Raw genomic sequence first — 13,894 nt, 5'->3', positions numbered from 1 at the left:
AGTAGATATGATCAACATAGTGATGTTCACCATTGAAAACTACTCCATCTCACGTGATGATCGGACATGGTTTAGTTGATATGGATCACGTGATCACTTAGATTATTAGAGGGATGTCTATCTAAGTGGGAGTTCTTAAGTAATTTGATTAATTGAACTTTAATTTATCATGAACTTAGTCCTGGTAGTATTAGCATATCTATGTTGTAGATCAATAGCTCGCAATGCAGCTCCCCGTTTACTTTTTATATGTTCCTAGAGAAATATAATTTGAAAGATGATAGTAGCAATGATGCGGACTTTGTCCGTGATCTGAGGATTATCCTCATTGCTGCATAGAAGAATTATGTCCTTGATGCACCGCTAGGTGACAGACCTATTGCAGGAGCAGATGCACACGTTATGAACATTTGACAAAGCTCGATATGATGACTACTTAATAGTTTAGTGCACCATGCTTTACAACTTAGAACTGGGACTTCAAAAACGTTTTGAACGCCACAAAGCATATAAGATGTTCTAAGAGTTGAAATTTGTATTTCATACTCATGCCCGTGTCGAGAGGTGTGAGACCTCTGACAGTACTTTGCCTACAAGATGGAGAGAATAGCTCAATCAGTAAGTTTGTTCTCAGATTGTCTGGGTACTACAATTGCTTGAATCAAGTGGGAGTTAATCTATCAGATAAGATAGTAATTGACAAAGTTCTGTAGTTACTAGAACTTAGTGATGAACTATAATATGCAAGGGATGACGAAAGTAATTCCAAGCTCTTCGCGATGCTGAAATCGGCGAAGGTAGAAATCAAGAAATAACATCAAGAGTTGATGGTTAACAAGACCACTAGTTTCAAGAAAAGGGCAAAGGGAAAGAAAGAGGAACTTCAAAGAAGAATAGCAAGTAAGTTGCTACTCCCATGAAGAAGCCCAAAGCTAGACCCAAGCCTGGAACTAAGTGCTTCTACTTCAAAGGAAATCGTCACTGGAAGTGGAACTGCCCTAGATAGTTGGCGGATAAGAAGGATGGCAAAATGAACAAAGGTATATTTGATATACAGATTATCGATGTGTACTTTACTAGTGTTCATAGCAACCCCTAGGTATTTGATACCGGTTCAGTTGCTAAGATTAGTAACTCGAAACGGGAGTTGCAGAAAGAACTGAGACTAGTTAAGGGTGAAGTGATGATGTGTGTTGGAAGTGGTTCCAAGATTGATATGATCATCATTGCACACTCCCTATACTCTCGGGATTAGTGTTGGAACCTAAATAAATGTTATTTGGTGTTTGCGTTGAGCATGAATATGATTTGATCATGTTTATTGGAATACGGTTATTCATTTAAAGTCAGAGAATAATTGTTGTTCTGTTTACATGAATAAAACCTTCGATGGTCATACACCCAATGAAAATAGTTTGTTGGATCTCGACCGTAGTGATACACATATTCATAATATTGATGCCAAAAGATGCAAAGTTGACAATGATAGTGCAACATATTTGTGGCACTGCTGTTTAGGTCATATTGGTGTAAAGCGCATGAAGAAACTCCATGCTGATGGGCCTTTGGAATCACTTGATTATGAATCACTTGATGCTTGCGAACCATGCCTCATGGGCAAGATGACTAAGACTCCGTTCTCCGGAACCATGGAGCGAGCAACTGACTTTTTGGAAATAATACATACTGATGTATGCGATCCAATGAGTGTTGAAGCTCGTGGTAGGTATCGTTATATTCTGACCTTCACAGATGATTTGAGCAGATATGGGTATATCTACTTGATGAAACATAAGTCTGAAACATTTGAAAAGTTCAAAGAATTTCAGAGTGAAGTGGAAAATCATTGTAACAAGAAAAAAATTCTACGATCTGATCGCGGAGACGAATATTTGAGTTACAAGTTTGGTCTTCAGTTGAAACGATGTGGAATAGTTTCGCAACTCACGCCACCAGGAACACCACAACATAATGGTGTGTCATAACGTCATAACCCTACTTTATTAGATATGGTGCGATCTATGATGTCTCTTACCGATTTATCACTATCGTTTTGGGGTTATGCATTAGAGACAGCTGCATTCACGTTAAATAGGGCACCATCTAAAATCCGTTGAGACGACACCATATGAACTGTGGTTTGGCAAGAAACCTAAGCTGTCGTTTCTTAAAAGTTTGGGGCGGCGATGCTTATGTGAAAAAGTTTCAACCTGATAAGCTCGAACCCAAATCGGAGAAATGTATCTTCATAGGATACCCAAAGGAAACTATTGGGTACACCTTCTATCACATATCCGAAGGCAAGATAATCGTTGTTAAAATGGATACTTTCTAGAGAAGGAGTTTCTCCCGAAAGAAGTGAATGGGAGGAAAGTAGAACTGGAAAGTAGCTCATCACTGAAATTAGTTCCAGTGATGCCTACACCAATTAGTGAGGAAGTTAATGATCATGATCATGAAACTTCAGATCAAGTTACTACCGAACCTCGTAGGCCAACCAGAGTACAATCCGCGCCAGAGTGGTACATAATCCTGCTCTGGAAGTCATGTTACTTGACCATGACGAACCTACAAACTATGAGGAAGCGATGATGAGCCCAGATTCCGCGAAATAGCTTGAGGCCATGAAATCTAAGATGGGATCCATGTATGAGAACAAAGTATGGACTTTGGTTGACTTGCCCGATGATCGGCAAGCAATAGAGAATAAATGGATCTTCAAGAGGAAGACGGACGCTGATAGTAGTGTTACTATCTACAAAGCTCGAATTGTCGAAAAAATGTTTTCGACAAGTTCAAGGTGTTGACTACGATGATATTTTCTCACTTGTATCGATGCTTAAAAGTTTGTCCAAATCATGTTAGAAATTGCCGCATTTTATGAAATTTGGCAAATGGATGTCAAACCTGCATTCCTTAATGTATTTGTTAAAGAAGAGTTGTATGTGATGCAACCAGAAGGTTTTGTCAATCCTAAAGGTGCTAACAAAGTGTGCAAGCTCCAGCGATCCATCTATGGACTGGTGCAAGCATCTCGGAGTTGGAATATATGCTCTGATGAGTTGATCAAAGCATATAGATTTATACGGACTTGTGGTGAAGCCTATATTTACAAGAAAGTGAGTGGGAGCACTACAATTTTCTGATTAATATATGTGAAAGACATATTGTTGATCGGAAATGATGTAGAATTTTTCTGGAAAGCATAAAGGAGTGTTTGAAAGGAGTTTTTCAAAGAAAGACCTCGGTAAAGCTGCTTACATATTGAGCATCAAGATCTATAGAGATAGATCAAAACACTTGATAAGTTTTTTCAATGAGTACATACCTTGACAAGATTTTGAAGTAGTTCAAAATGGAACAACCAAAGAAGGAGTTCTTGCCTGTGTTGCAAGGTATGAAGTTGAGTAAGACTCAAAACCCGACCACGACAGAAAATAGAAAGAGAATGAAAGTCATTCCCTATGCCTCAGTCATAGGTTCTATGAAGTATGCCATGCTGAATACCAGACCTATTGTGTACCTCACCATGAGTTTGGCAAATGAGTACAATTGTGATCCAGGAGTAGATCACTGGACAGCGGTCAAAATTATCCTTAGAAGACTAAGGAAATATTTCTCGGTTATGGATGTAACAAAGGGTTCGTCGTAAAGAGTTACGTCGATGCAAGCTTTTACACCAATCCAGATTACTCTGCGTCTCAATTTGGATACATATTGAAAGTGGGAGCAATTAGCTAGAGTAGCTCCGTGCAGAGCATTGTAGACATAGAAATTTGCGAAATACTTACGGATCTGAATATGGCAGACCCGTAGACTAAAAGCTTCTCTCACAAGCAAAACATGATCACACCTGAGTACTTTTTGGGTGTTAATCACATAGTGATGTGAACTAGATTATTGACTCTAGTAAACCCTTTTGGGTGTTGGTCACATGGCGATGTGAACTATGGGTGTTAATCACATGGTGATGAGAAATATTGGTGTTAAATCACATGGCGATGTGAACTAGATTATTGACTCTAGTGCAAGTTGGAGACTGAAGGAAATATGCCCTAGAGGCAATAATAAAGTTGTTATTTATATTTCCTTATATCATGATAAGTGTTTATTATTCATGCTAGAATTGTATTAACCAGAAACTTAGTACATGTGTGGATACATAGACAAACAGAGTGTCACTAGTATGCCTCTACTGGACTAGCTTGTTGAATCAAAGATGGTTAAGTTTCCTAGCCATAGACATGAGTTGTCATTTGATTAATGGGATCACATCATTAGAGAATGATGTGATTGAATTGACCCATTCCGTTAGCTTAGCATTTGATCATTTACTATATTGCTATTGCTTTCTTCATGACTTATACATGTTCCTATGACTATGAGATTATGCAACTCCCGAATACCGGAGGAACACTTTGTGTGCTACCAAACGTCACAACGTAACTGGGTGATTATAAAGGTGCTCTACAGGTGTCTCTGATGGTACTTTTTGAGTTGGCATAGATCAAGATTAGGATTTGTCACTCCAATTGTCGGAGAGGTATCTCTGGGCCCTCTCGGTAATGCACATCACTATAAGCCTTGCAAGCAATGTGACTAATGAGTTAGTTGTGGGATGATGCATTATGGAACGAGTAAAGAGACTTGCCGGTAACGAGATTGAACTAGGTATTGAGATACCGACGATTGAATCTCGGGCAAGTAACATACCGATGACAAAGGGAACAACGTATGTTGTTATACGGTTTGACCGATAAAGACCTTCGTAGAATATGTGGGAGCCAATATGAGAATCCAGGTTCCGCTATTGGTTATTGACCGGAGACGTGTCTCGGTCATGTCTACATAGTTCTTGAACCCGTAGGGTCCGCACGCTTAACGTTAGGTGATGATCGTTATTATGAGTTTATGTGTTTTGATGTACCGAAGGTAGTTTAGAGTCCCGGATATTATCACGGACATGACGAGGAGTCTCGAAATGGTCGAGACATAAAGATTGATATATTGGACGGCTATATTCAGACACTGGAAGTGTTCCGAGTGATTTCGGAGAAACCGGAGTGCCAGAGGGGTTACCGGAACCCCCCGAGGAAGTATTGGGCCTTAGTGGGCCTTAGGGGAGAGAGAGGGAAGCAGCCCAGGAGGTGGAGCCCCCCCCCAAGGGGAGGCCTAATTGGACTAGGGGAGGGGGGCGGCCCCTCTTTCCCTCTCCCTCTCCTTCCTTCCCCCTTCCTCCTCCTAGTTGGACTAGGAAAGGGGGAGTCCTACTCCTACTAGGAGGAGGACTCCCCCTCCTTGGCACGCCCCAAGGGCCGGCCGGCCTCCCCCTTGATCCTTTATATACGGGGGCAGGGGCACCCTAGAAGCACAACAGACATTGTTCTTAGCCATGTGCGGTGCCCCCCTCCACCTTAATCCACCTTGGTCATATCGTTGCAGTCCTTAGGCAAAGCCCTGCGCCATTAGCTTCATCATCACTGTCATCATGCTGTCGTGCTGCTGAAACTCTCCCTCTACACTCTACTGGATCGTGAGTTCATGGGACGTCACCGAGCTGAACATGTGCTGAACTTGGAGGTGTCATACGTTCGGTACTTGGATCGGTCGGATCGTGAAGACATATGACTACATCAACCGCGTTGTCATAATGCTTCCGCTTTCGGTCTACGAGGGTACGTGGACAACACTCTCCCGCTCGTTGCTATGCATCACCATGATCTTGCGTGTGCGTAGGATGTTTTTTGAAATTACTACGTTTCCCAACAAAATTCCCAAATATTCTGAAACCCTTCGGGGTTAACCTAGATAAGAAGTTCCGCCGCCACAAGGCTCTGTAGCCACCGAAAACCAATCTAGACCCGTTCTGGCACCCTATCGGAGGGGGAATCATCTCCGGTGGCCATCCTCATCATCCCGGCGGCCACCACGATGAGGAGGGAGTAGTCCACCCTCGGGGCTGAGGGTTTGTACCAGTACTATGTGTTTAATCTCTCTCTCTCTCTCTCTCTCTCTCTCGTGATCTATATCATGGGCTTTGTTAATATAGTCGGATCATATGATGTTTCTCCCCTCTATACTCTTGTTGTGATGAATTGAATCTTTACCCTTTGAAGTTTTGTCATGTCGGATTGAATATTCAGAGATGAGAACACATGATGTATGTTTTGTGGTATGAATACTTGAGGCGACATTGGGGTATCTTATTAATTCACTTGATATATGTTATGGCATTCAACTTGCGGATTCCCGCGGTGATATTGGGGTAATCTTTGCATAGGGGTTGATGCATGTTTTTATTATCTTTTCTCTGATAGAAACTTTGGGGTCCCCTTGTAGTTCTTTGTGTGGATTGAGTATTATGAATATGAATTTACTTTGGTGTTTTTTAGTACGAACTCTTGATTAGATCGATAGGAAATAATAGCTTGCGTTATTTTAGTACAAACTCTAGGATACATTGAACAGAAAGAATAGCTTTGAGGTGGTTTCGTACCCTACAAACAATTTACATCTTTTGTTCTCCACTAATAGGAACTCGGGAGTGATACTTTATTGCACTTTGAGGGATAATCATATGATCCAACTATGTTAGCATTGTTGAGAGGTTGCACTAGTGAAAGTACGGACCCTAGGCCTTGTTTTCAAGCATTGCAATACCGTTTTTGTGCCCGTTAACTATTTGCTACCTTTCTGTTTTTATTTATTAAGATTATAAAAATATATTTCTACCATCAATATTACACTTTTATCATCATCTCTTCGCCGAACTAGTGCACCTATACAATTTGCCATTGTATTGGGTGTGTTGGGGACACAAGAGATTTCTTGTATTTGGTTGCAGGGTCGTTTGAGAGAGACCATCTTCATCCTACACCTCTCATGGAATGATAAACCTTAGGTCATCCACTTGAGGGAAAATTGCTAATGTCCTACAAAACTCTGCGCTTGGAGGCCCAACACGTGTCTACAAGAATAAAGTTGCATAGTAGACATCAATCACCAACACAGTCACCACGCCGTCGTGCTGTCGGAACTCTCCCTCGACCCTCTGCTAGATCAAGAGTTCGAGGCACATCATTGAGCTGAACGTGTGCTGAACACGGAGGTGTTGTAGGTTCGGTACTTGGATCGTTTGGATCGTGAAGATGTTCGACTACATCAACCGCGTTAATCTAACGCTTCCGCTTTCGGTCTAGGAGGGTACATGGACACACTCTCCCCGTCTCATTGCTATGCATCTCCTAGATAGATCTTGTGTGATCGTAGGATTTTTTTGAAATTACATGCTACGTTCCCCAACAGACGTACCCTCGTAGACCATAAGCGGAAGTGCTTGACAACGCGGTTGATGTAGTCGAACTTCTTCACGTTCTGACCGATCAAGCACCGAACGTACGGCACCTTCAAGTTCTGCACACGTTCAGCTCGATGACGTCCCTCGAACTCTTGATCCAGCAAAGTGTCGAGGGAGAGTTCCGTCAGCACAGGGCTTCGCCTAAGCACTACGTGAATATGACCGGAGGCGTAAACTGTGGAGGGGGCGCCGCACACGGCTAACAATGTTTGTTGTGTGTTCTAGCGGTGCCCCCCTCATATATATAGGTTGGAGGGGAGGAGAGGCAGCCAAGGGGGCGGCCCAAGTAGGTGGAATCCTACTTGGGGTCCTCCCAATTCGCCCCCCCCCCTTTCCTATTCCTATTCGGAGTAGGAAGGGAAGAGGGGGAGGGGGAATCCTATTCCCTTTTTTCCTTTCCTTCTTTCCCTTTACTTCTCCAATTTGTCCAGCCCATATGGGGGGGGGGCGCACCAGCCCCTTTGTGGCTCGTGTGTTTCCCCTCTTGGCCCATAAGGCCATATCTTTTGCCGGGGGTGCCCGGAACCCCTTAAGGTGACCCGATAAGTACCCGGTGCATCCTCAAACACTTCCCGTGTTCGAATACCATCGTCATATATATCAATCTTTACCTGTCGACCATTTCGAGACTCGTTGTCATGTCCGTGATCTCATCCGGGACTCCGAATAACATTCGGTCACCAAATCACATAACTCATATAATACAAAATAGCCATCGAACGTTAAGCGTGCAGACCCTACGGGTTTGAGAACCATGTAGACATGACCAAGACACCTCTTCGGTCAATAACCAATAGCGGAACCTGGATGTTCATATTGGTTCCTACATATTCTATGAAGATCTTTATCAGTCGAAGCGTTATGACAACATACGCTATTCCCTTTATCATTGGTATGTTACTTGACCGAGATACGATTGTCGGTATCTTCATACCTAGTTCAATCTCGTTACCAGCTAGTTTGTTTACTCGTTCGGTAATACATCATCCCGCAACTAACTCATTAGTCACATTGCGTGAAAGGCTTCTTATGATGTGTATTACCGAGAGGGCCCAGAGATACCTCTCCGATACTCGGAGTGACAAATCCTAATCTCGATCTATGCCAACCCAACAAACACCTTCAGAGATACCTGTAGAGCATCTTTATAATCACCCGGTTATATTGTGACATTTGATAGCACACAAGGTATTCCTCTGGTATCCGGGAGTTGCATAATCTCATAGTCAAAGGAATATGTATTTGACATGAAGAAAGCAGTAGCAATAAAACTGAACGATCAATATGCTAAGCCAACGAATGGGTCTTGTCCATCACATCATTCTCCTAATGATGTGATCCCATTCATCAAATGACAACACATGTCTACGGTTAGGAAACTTAGCCATCTTTGATTAACGAGCTATTCTAGTAGAGGCTTACTAGGGACACGGTGTTTTGTCTATGTATCCACACATGTATCAAGTTTCCGGTTAATAAAATTCTAGCATGAATAATAAACATTTATCATGATATAAGGAAATATAAAATAACAACTTTATTATTGCCTCTAGGGCATATTTCCTTCATGAGGGTGAGGTTCACCGCGGTGTTGCCGACGTCCTCGTTGAGAAGAGCGATGAGTGTGCCGAGGAGGAGATCATCGTCAATCTTCGCGCCAATATCGCGGAGCTTGTCAACGAGAGTCTTAAGGCGGCAACAATAGTCGTCGATGGAGGAGTTGTTGTAGGACCTTGAGAAGAGATGTCTAGAGGGGGGTGATTAGACACTAAGTACCAAAGTTGCAGTTTTTAAGTTTCCTTAAGTTTAAGTGGAGTTTAGGCAGAAGTTTAACATTCACAATACATATCAAGCAAGCATGCAAAGAGTATGTGAGCAGCGGAAAGTAAAGCATGCAACTTGCAAGAATGTAAAGGGAAGGGTTTGGAGGATTCAAACGCAATTGGAGACACGGATGTTTTTGGCGTGGTTCCGATAGGTGGTGCTATCGTACATCCATGTTGATGGAGACTTCAACCCACGAAGGGTAACGGTTGCGCGAGTCCACGGAGGGCTCCACCCACGAAGGGTCCACGAAGAAGCAACCTTGTCTATCCCACCATGGCCGTCGCCCACGAAGGACTTGCCTCACTAGTGGTAGATCTTCACGAATTAGGCGATCTCCTTGCCCTTACAAACTCCTTGGTTCAACTCCACAATCTTGTCGGAGGCTCCCAAGTGACACCTAGCCAATCTAGGAGACACCACTCTCCAAGAAGTAACAAATGGTGCGTTGATGATGAACTCCTTGCTCTTGTGCTTCAAATGATTTTACCCTCCGGACTAAAACCCTCCGGTGGATTTTACCCTCCGGATATGTAGATCTCCTACCATTGTAACCGACTCTGTGTAACCCTAGCCCTCTCTAGTGTCTATATAAACCGGAGGGTTTTAGTCCGTAGGACGAACAACAATCATACCATAGGCTAGCTTCTAGGCTTTAGCCTCCTTGATCTCGTGGTAGATCTACTCTTGTACTACCCATATCATCAATATTAATCAAGGAGGAGTAGGGTTTTACCTCCACCTAGAGGGCCCGAACCTGGGTAAAAACATCGTGTCCCTTGTCTCCTGTTACCATCCACCTAGACGCACAGTTCGGGACCCCCTACCCGAGATCCGGCAGTTTTGACACCGACGGCTCCACCCACAAAGGGTCCACGAAGAAGCAACCTTGTCTACCCCACCATGACCGTCGCCCACGAAGGACTTGCCTCACTAGTGGTAGATCTTCACGAAGTAGGCGATCTCCTTGCCCTTCCAAACTCCTTGGTTCAACTCCACAATCTTGTCGGAGGCTCCCAAGTGACACCTAGCCAATCTAGGAGACACCACTGTCACGCCCAATATGCGACCCTATCCAAAAGGAACTCGAAGGTCCCACAAAGGATAGACCCGCATATTGGAACGCTTTTGCAAGGTGGATATCATTACATCAACATTACATAATAGATGGGGATACATACATAAGACATACAATGCCACACGAATACAACATCATATACAAGATCAACATCCGACTACGGATGAAACATAAACAGAAGCTCAAACGACATCCACCCTGCTAGCCCAGGCTGCCGACATGGAACCTATCCCCTAATCGAAGAAGAAGCAGAAGAAGAACTCAACACAAGCAAGCATCGCTCTCGCGTCATGATCATCGCATAACCTGCACCTGCAACTGTTGTTGTAGTAGTCTGTGAGCCACGAGGACTCAGCAATCCCATTACCATGGGTATCAAGACTAGCAAAGCTTAATGGGAAAGGAAGGGGTAAAGTGGTGAGGTTGCAGCAGCGGCTAAGCAAGTATGGTGGCTAACCAACGCAAATAAGAGCGAGAAGAGAGCAAGCGGAATGGTCGTCAACTAGCAATGATCAAGAGGTGATCCTGAACACCTACTTACGTCAAACATAACCCAGAAACCGTGTTCACTTCCCGGACTCCGCCGAGAAGAGACCATCACGGCTACACACGCGGTTGATGCGTTTTAAATCGGATCTGGTGTCAAGTTATCTACAACCGGACATTAACAAATTCCCATCTGCCACATAACCGCGGGCACGGCTCTCGAAAGTTTATACCCTGCAAGGGTGTCCCAACTTAGCCCATGATAAGCTCTCGCGATCAACGAAGGATATTCCTTCTCCCAGGAAGACCCGATCAGTCTCGGAATCCCGGTTTACAAGACATTTCGACAATGGTAAAACAAGACCAGCAAAGCCGCTCGATGCGCCGACAATCCCGATAGGAGCTTCACATATCTCGTTCTCAGGGCAACACCGGATAGGTCAGCCTACGAGTAAAACCAGCCCTCGAGTTGCCCCGAGGTGGCCCCGTAGTCTGCCCGGTTCGGACCAACAGTTAGACAAGCACTGGACCGGGGGGGCTAAAATAAAGATGACCCTTGGGTTGGCCGACCCAAGGGAAGGGTATAGGTGGTGGTGAGACAAATGGTAAAACCAAGGTTGGGCCTTGCTGGACAAGTTTTATTCAAAGCGAACTGTCAGGGGGGTCCCATAAATCACCCGACCGCGTAAGGAACACAAAATCCGGGAACATAATACCGGTATTACGGAAACTAGGGTGTCAAGAGTGGAACAAAACACCAGGCATAAGGCCGAGCCTTCCACCCTTTACCAAATATATAGATGCATTAATAATATAAGAGATATTGTGATATCCCAACATAACCCTGTCCACTATGGAGTAATCTTCAACTTCACCTGCAGCTAGCAACGCTATAAGAGGGCTGAGCAAAAGCGGTAACATAGCCAAGCAACGGTTTGCTAGGAATGGTGTCAAAGGTTAGAGGTTCATGGCAATTTGGGAGGCTTGATGAGAAAAAGATAGGTAACGCAGCAAAGCAATAGAACGAAGTAACTAGCATAGCAATGATAGTAGTGAAATCCAGGGTAGCGGTCATCTTGCCTGAAATCCCGCAAGGAAGGAGAACGAGTCCATGAAGAAGATGAAGCCACGAAGACGAACCAAGCATAGACGAACGAATCCTCACGATCGCAACGAAACGGGAGCTATCGAGAAGAAGCACACAATATAGTAAACACACCACACATGACAAGACATGATGCACAACAAGCATGATGCATGACAAAGCTACATGAAGCTACTCATGGCAAGAGATGATGCAAACAAGAATAACACATCAAAGCAAGTTTAAATGAGGCTGGAAGCAACATATAACAATTCCGGAAAGTCCTCATATGCATATTTCGAAATTGGTCCAGAACTGAATAAACATTAAGTTGAAGTTGTTAAACATCAAGTTAAAGAGCACCAAGAGGATCTACACGAAATTCTAGTCAAGTTACATATAAAGTTCATTAGATTCGGAGCTACGGCCTAGAAGATATGAGCAAAACAAGTTAAACATGGCATTGATGCAAAATACATACAAACATCAAGCAAACACACCAAAACAAGGATGCAACATGATAATATGGAACTACATGCAAAAACAAGCAAGTTTCATATAAAGCACACTCAAAACGGAGCAACGGTTCAACACATACACACTATACAAGTCATAGCAACAATCTGTCCATAACAGCAACTAGGCATCTTACAAGCATCAAAACAACATGCTACAGCACCCCAACATCAGAACAAAAGGCATGAGCATGAAGTACTGGTAAAGCATAACAAAACATGAACACTGAGCTATCTCCATAAATCACTAGAACATGCTCAAAAGGACATGGGAAGATTGCAAATAATAACAGTTTCAGACTTTAGCAGAAATAACATCAGGTTGCAATGTTTAGAACTATCAAACAACATGTTACAGGAATATATCATGGCAAACAAAGGCATGGCATGATACTACTAAATTCATAGAACAAAATACCCTTACTGACCATGAGACAAAAAGGATCAGAAGATAAGATGGCACCCATGTAAACATGACAAGTTATATTACAGATTCAAACATGGCAGGAACAACAATAAGTAGGCATGTTGGTGAGCTTGAACCACTCACCACAGAGCAATACATGGCAAGGCAACCAACAGTAAGGAGGCATGTTTGTGAAGCTGAGCATGGCAAGATCAAGTTCATAGGGTGCATGGATCACTAGCAAAACACATGGAAACAACTGAACTTAATGTTAACAGGCTGACAGCAACATCATTAAGCAACTTTGGAGCAAGATTACAACAAGCTACAGCAGGCTATAATTGCAATCAAGGGCATGAATGGATAGAGCATGACATGTAAAACAACTCATCCTTAGTGAACATCTCCAAAATAATGCACGAAATGACTTGTAGCAGCAGGTTTACATAGCAACAAAATATAACAGAATCTGCCTAGCAAAACAGCAACAACAAGTACCCTACTTAACAAGCTCGATGCACTCAGCACACAACTCACAAAAATACATGGATAGCACCACTAGAAAGATGGCATAGCATAGATCAAAATACATGTATAGCTCATACTCATAGGATGCACACATCAATCATGGCAAAAATGACAAATGAGCATGTTATAACAGTTTCAGCAGATTAACATCAACATGCACTCTTCCAACAGCATTTCGGGCATCAAGATGAGCTCAAATGAACATGATGCAATGGAATGAAATGAAGTACTCATTAAGGCGAACAATTTGACATATTACACGCACAAAACGGAGCTACGGATGCGGAGATACGATGCGATGAACATGGCATAATTACGCAAAATATTCAGGGACTTGGTCGTTTCCAGAAAAAAAAACAGAGATGACCACAAGATACTAAACGCTGCACTGGGCGCGGGTTTGGCAGGCTGCTCACCACGGGCTCGTCCCAGCAGGACGGAGGGCGAGGCGGGCCGGAGGGGAGACGGGCCGGGGAGGCCGAGGCCCACGCGGGACTGGGCGGTCCCGAGCGGAGACCGGCTGGATCGGGCTCCTCCCGATCCGCGGCGACGGTGCGTTCTCCGGCGGAGGCGCGGCTACCGAGCGGCGGAGCAACCGGCAGCGGCGGGGATCGGG

Source organism: Triticum dicoccoides, chromosome 7B (assembly GCF_002162155.2).
Source record: "Triticum dicoccoides isolate Atlit2015 ecotype Zavitan chromosome 7B, WEW_v2.0, whole genome shotgun sequence".
Taxonomy (NCBI): Eukaryota; Viridiplantae; Streptophyta; class Magnoliopsida; order Poales; family Poaceae; genus Triticum; species Triticum dicoccoides.
This window is presented reverse-complemented; position numbering follows the sequence as displayed.